Genomic DNA, 6,186 nt, shown 5'->3' on the forward strand with positions numbered 1-6,186 from the left:
GGCGACTCCAAGATAAGCCGAGTCCTAGAAGGCGACTCCAAGACGAGCCAAGTCCCGAAGGCGACTCCAAGATAAGCCGAGTCCCAGAAGGCGACTCCAAGACGAGCCGAGTCCCGAAGGCGACTCCAAGATGAGCCGAGTCCTAGAGGCGACTCCAAGACAAGCCGAGTCCCGAAGACGTCTCCAAGACGAGCCGAGTCCCAGCGGCGACTCCAAGAGGGCCGACTACGGAAGTCGGCCTGCGACTCCAACCACCCTGCTATTTAAGGGCAGGTATGGCCACAGTGCGCCGTACTCGCGGAGATATCCGCCCGGCGCGACACTGTTGCCATGCCGGCCCTGACATCAGCTCCTGGGGGCGGGGCCCTGTGCCCACGACGGTCTGTCTGTACGGCCCGGAGACGGCGGGCCCGCCAGTCAACGACGGTACTGAAGACGGTGAGAGCACCCAGAGACGGACCTGCTGGGAGTCGGCCCCCAGGAGTCGGCCGGTCCCTCCCCCGGGCCCCACAAGCCATTAACCAGATGTGACAGGGGAATGGCAACAGTGATCGCCCGACAAGCGGTGGCATTGTTGCCATGATCCCGTGACCAAGCCCGCGTCATTAGAAGCACGGCTATAGTAATCTGCAGCCGGCACGACCCGCCCGCGGCGGACAAGGGCTGTCGCCCTCGTACTAGGCCAGTCGGTGGGACCCACTAGCCGGCGGGCCCCAGGAGTCGGTGGAGAAGATGGTGCCTGAGAGACAGACGGCTGGGATCCGCGCCCAGCCGGTTTTACCATTGTACCCCTGGGGGGTAGGCCTATATAAACCCCCAGGGCACCCATGCAAAGGGTTCGCATCCATTAGCATTAGACAGACCCCATAGGAAGGAGAGAGCGAGCCTTGCCCTCCCCTGCCTCCAGAAACAGCTCTAGGAGCAACCTTGTATTCACTTTGCCATATTGACCATGCGGAGACCCCGCAGAGCAGCAGTAGGGGTGTTATCTCCTCGGAGAGCCCTGAAGCTGGGTAAGATCCGCCGGCGTGCATATCTTCGCCTCATTCCGTTTCCACGCACCGGCAACGTTCTACTCGCCCCAACCATGATAAGCCATCCTTTGGCATATGTCGCTCCCAACCCCCGACATTGATAGTTTTTGCTCTAGTGCTTCACGTATATCTTTAATAGCATGGCAGTGGCTTAATTTTGAAGAAATTGCTAGTCTCTCATGCTTCACTTATATTATTTTGACAGTCTTTTAGAACATCATGGTATTTGCTATGGTTATAAAATTGGTCCTAGAATGGTGAGCATCCAAGTTGGGTATAATAAAAACTGTCATAGGAAGTGAATTGGATGCTATGAACAATTTGATGCTTGATAATTGTTTTGAGATATAGAGGTAGTAATGTTAGAGTCATGCTAGTGGGTAATTATGAAATTGAGAAATACTTGTGTTGAAGTTGGCAAGTCCCGTAGCATGCACGTATGGTAAAAGTTGTGTGACAAATTTGTTGCATGAGGTGCTCTTTTAATTGTCTTCCTTATGAGTGGAGGTCGGGATCGCACGATGGTTAACTCCTACCAACCCTTCCCCTAGGAGCATGCGTAGTAGTACTTTGCTTCGAGGGCGAGTAGACTTTTGCAATAAGTATATGATTTCTTTATGACTAATGTGAGTCCATGGATATACGCACACTCATCCTTCCACTTTGCTAGCCTCTATAGACCGCGCAACTTTTGCCGGTATCATGCACCCATTATTTACCTTCCTAAAAACAGCCACCATACCTACCTATTATGGCATTTCCATAGCCATTCCGAGATATATTGCCATGCAACTTTCCACCGTTCCGTTTATTATGACACATTCATCATTGTCATATTGCTCTTTGCATGATCATGTAGCTGACATCGTATTTGTGGCAAAGCCACCTTAATAATTTTCATACATATCGCTCTTGATTCATTGCATATCCTGGTACACCGCCGGAGGCATTCATATACAGTCATATCTTGTTCTAGTTTTGAGTTGTAATTCTTGATTTGTAAATCAATAAAAGTGTGATGTTCTTCATTATTAGAGCATTGTCCCAGTGAGGAAAGGATGATGAAGACTGTGATTCCCTGTCAGGACCCCGACTCGATGTCACATCGATCTAGCCTGTAACACCTCATATTACTTTGCGGCCTCACGCACGGTATCCCCACGGGTGTCGCCTTACCTTTGCCCGGGACCGTTTGCGCCTTTTGGCTCACGTATATGATAGTGTCGCTAGCATCCATATGATAAGGAGCCCGGGCTGACATGACTAGTCGTAAACCCAAAGTGGCACAGACTTACAGGGACAGGCATCCATGACCCAGCTTCGAACGTGTCGGTCAACAGCAAGTGGGTCCGGGCTGTAGCACTGGGCTAGCAGGACTCCGGTAAACCGGGCTGTAGCGGGCTAACAGGACTCCGGTACTCAATGCGTGACATTTCCCCGAAGGGACAGACACCGGAACGAGGAAGGACACATGCCGGCCAGCCTAAGTGTTCCAGAGCAGTAGCAAGCTACCATGGCTCAGCGGTAACACTAGGAGACATTTCCCGGTAAGAGAGGCTACTAAAGATAAACAACTAGATAGTCAGATCCCACACATACCAAGCATTTCACTCATACACACAATATGCTCGATATGTGCAAATACAACAAGGCATCACAACATGACTCTACGACACAAATACTTTATTTAAGGCTCAGAGAGCCATACATAACATACACAAAGGTACAGGTCTCAAGACCCAGCATTCAAGTCATACAGTCATACAAACCAGCAGCGGAAGTAACTTGTCTGAGTACAGACAACTAGTAAAATAAAAGAGGCTTGGAAAGCCTAGCTATACTACGTGGTCCTTCACAAGCTCAGGATCACCACCTGGGCCATAGCCTACTCATCGATACCTTTACCAAATCGTGTTCACCACACCACTCCCATTATCGACATTATCATTTCACTCTAGCCCATCACCCAGATGAACCAGACCTGACACGACTCTAAGCATAGCAGGCATAGCAAGGTAGGAACAACACATACATATGGCTCAATCAACTCCTACACATGCTAGTGGGTTTCATCTAGTTACTGTGGCAATGACAGGTCATGCAGAGGAAGTGGGTTCAACTACCGTAGCACACAGCAGTTTGAAATGCGTTGTCTTAATGCAGTAAAAGAGAGCAGGAGCGAGAACATGGGATTGTATCGATATGATCAAATGGTTGGTTGCTTGCCTGATGGTTCGATGCACTGATATGGTTCTTCATTAGGGTAATCACGATACTCCTCGGAGGCAGAACCTGTCGCAAAGGACACTGATACACAACCATCACCAAACAATGGGCAACAATATGATGCATGCATGAAACATGGCAATATGAGTGTGTTGGGCTAATGCAACTAAAACCAGAAGGGTTTGAACCAATTTGAATCAAAGATTCAAATTTCAAACTCAAACATGGCCTTTTAAAGTGCTTTTCCTTGTTCTGCATTAAACATCAGGTTAACTTGTTTAATCATGCATGAAAATAGTACAGATGGATAGATTGGATTTTTCTGATCATTTTTCATATATAATTTGTCTGATTTGGAGTTACAGAATAAAAGTTATGAATTTTTGAAGTTTAAATTATATTCTGGAATTTCCTATATTAGAATAATTCTAGAAAATCAATTATTGCGTCAGCCTGACGTCAGTGTGACGTCAGCAGGTCAACGGAACACGTCCGGGTCAAACCTGACAGTGGGTCCCGCATGTCAGGGTGATTAAATTAATTAAAGTTTAATTAAAACTAAACCTGTTTAATTAACAGGGCTGGGCCCCACCTGTCATTGACTCAGGGGAGTCAACCAGGGCCCACCCGTGGTCAAACCCGGGTCGGCTGCACCGGCGTTTAGCCGTCGGCGAGCCCGACGCGGCGGCAGAAGTGGTTTTGGCTGTTTCGGCCACCAAATGGGTCGCGGAGACCACCGGAGTGGAGCTGAGGATGAGCCGCAGCTCTTGGTGGAGTCCGTTGGGGTCGGGGTGGCCGGAGTTGGCGCTGGCGACGACTTTGGCGGCCACCGAGGTTCGGCCGAAGACGAACTTGACGCTAGAGGGGTCGGTGAGGCTCGGGGAGTGGCTAGCTAGGTGCTAAGTGACACGGTGAGTATGATGGACACCAGTTTGTGGCCGGAGGGTGACCGGGAGCACATCGGCGATGAGCTCCACGGCGGTGGGTGCGGTTGAGCTCCGGGAGGTCGCTACACAGCTCGGGAGCAAGAAAAGGAGGGGGGAAGATGGCTAAGCTCACAGTGAGTGCGACGGAGCCCTTGGTGTGGCCGGAGATGGACCGGAGCGTCGACGGCGTTGGAGGGGATCTCCGGCAACGGCGGTTCGGGCGAGGTCGTTGCGGTGGACTCGGGCGTTGCGAGTGCTCGGGGCTCGGCTTGCTCGATGGAGTGGACAGCGGCGGAGCTCCTGGACACGGTGAGAGGACGCACGGGCGGCGGGGAGCACGGCTACGGCGAAGGCACGGCGATGGTGGCGTCGGTCATGGCGGGGGAGTGCGAGGGGGAGGAGCTGGAGAGGAGAGGGGGTGTCTGGGGGGTTCGGGGGAGCGGGGGAGGCCGGTCCACGACGTCACCGGGCGAGGGGAGCGGCGAGGCGGCGAGCAGGTGCGTGGCGCACGCTGCGGTCGCCGTCGGGCACCTGCCTGCCTGCCTGGCCGGCAAGCAGCTCACTGGAGCGGTGCTGGGTTGGGCCGGCAGGTGGGCCGGGTGCTGGGCGCCAGGTAAGTTTTTTCCATTTTTCTGTTTTCTGTTTTTTTAATACTTCTGCAACTTTGTTGAATTAAATAAAATACTTAGGCTACTCCTAAAATCACCAAACTGCTCCTGGTCCATAGTTGGATTAATTCCAACATGAAACATTTTAGTTTGGAGTTATTTGAGCATTTAAATATTTTATAAAATTTTAAATGCCCAAATTCAAATATTTATGATTTAATTCAAGAACCCTAAGATGGCCTAGGAAAATGTGCATCACTTTTGGCAGAGGTTCTGAACCAAGACAAAAATGATGGGCATTTTATAAGGGCATTTCAGGTTCATTGAAAAAGTTTTTAGTAAACCCTAATTGGTTTCAGAGGGGACTGGGGGTTCTGTCATCCCCATTTCAGGTTTCTGGTGAAAGAATAAACATGATGCAACACTCTAATGCATGACTAGCTAGGGTGTGACAACTCACCCCCACTCAAAAGAATCTCGTCCCGAGATTTGGGTTCCTCCGGGAAGAAGGCGGGATACTCGAGTCGAAGACGATCCTCCCTTTCCCAAGTTGCTTCATCCTCAGAATGGTGCGACCATTGAACTTTGAGAAACTTGATATTATGACGTCGAGTGGTACGCTCGGCCTGATCGAGGATACGAATGGGGTACTCTCGATATGTAAGATTATCTTGGAGATCAAGCGTTTCGTAGTCCACTCCACGGATAGGATCCGAGAAGCAACGCCTGAGTTGAGAAACATGGAAGACATCGTGGACTCTGGAGAGGTGCGGAGGTAGTTCCAACTGGTAGGCAACTTCTCCTCGTTTGGCGAGAATGCGAAAAGGTCCAATGTAACGAGGAGCCAATTTGCCTTTGATACCGAAACGATGGGTTCCCTTCAGAGGGGTAACCCGAAGATAAGCCTTCTCGTCAACCTCGAAAGTCATAGCCTTATGTTTTCGGTCATATTGACTCTTTTGACGAGATTGGGCTGTTTTCAACTTTTCACGAACGATGCGAACTTGCACTTCTACTTCCTGAATCATATCCGGGCCAAAGAATTGTCTTTCCCCGGTTTCTGACCAGTTAAGGGGTGTTCGACACCGTCGTCCATAGAGAACTTCAAAAGGGGCTTTACCCAAGCTAGATTGATAGCTGTTGTTGTAAGCGAATTCGGCAAATGGAAGGCACTTCTCCCAACCCGTTCCGAATGAGATAACAGAGGCTCGAAGCATGTCTTCTAGAATCTGGTTGACGCGTTCCACTTGACCACTCGATTGAGGGTGAAAAGCGGTGCTAAAGGAAAGGCGGGTTCCCATAGCGTTTTGGAAACTTTCCCAAAATCGAGAGGTGAAAATGCTTCCTCGATCCGAGTTAATTTCCAAAGGAACACCATGGAGAGACACTATC

The sequence above is a fragment of the Triticum dicoccoides genome, chromosome 3B (genome assembly GCF_002162155.2).
Source record: "Triticum dicoccoides isolate Atlit2015 ecotype Zavitan chromosome 3B, WEW_v2.0, whole genome shotgun sequence".
Classification (NCBI taxonomy): Eukaryota; Viridiplantae; Streptophyta; class Magnoliopsida; order Poales; family Poaceae; genus Triticum; species Triticum dicoccoides.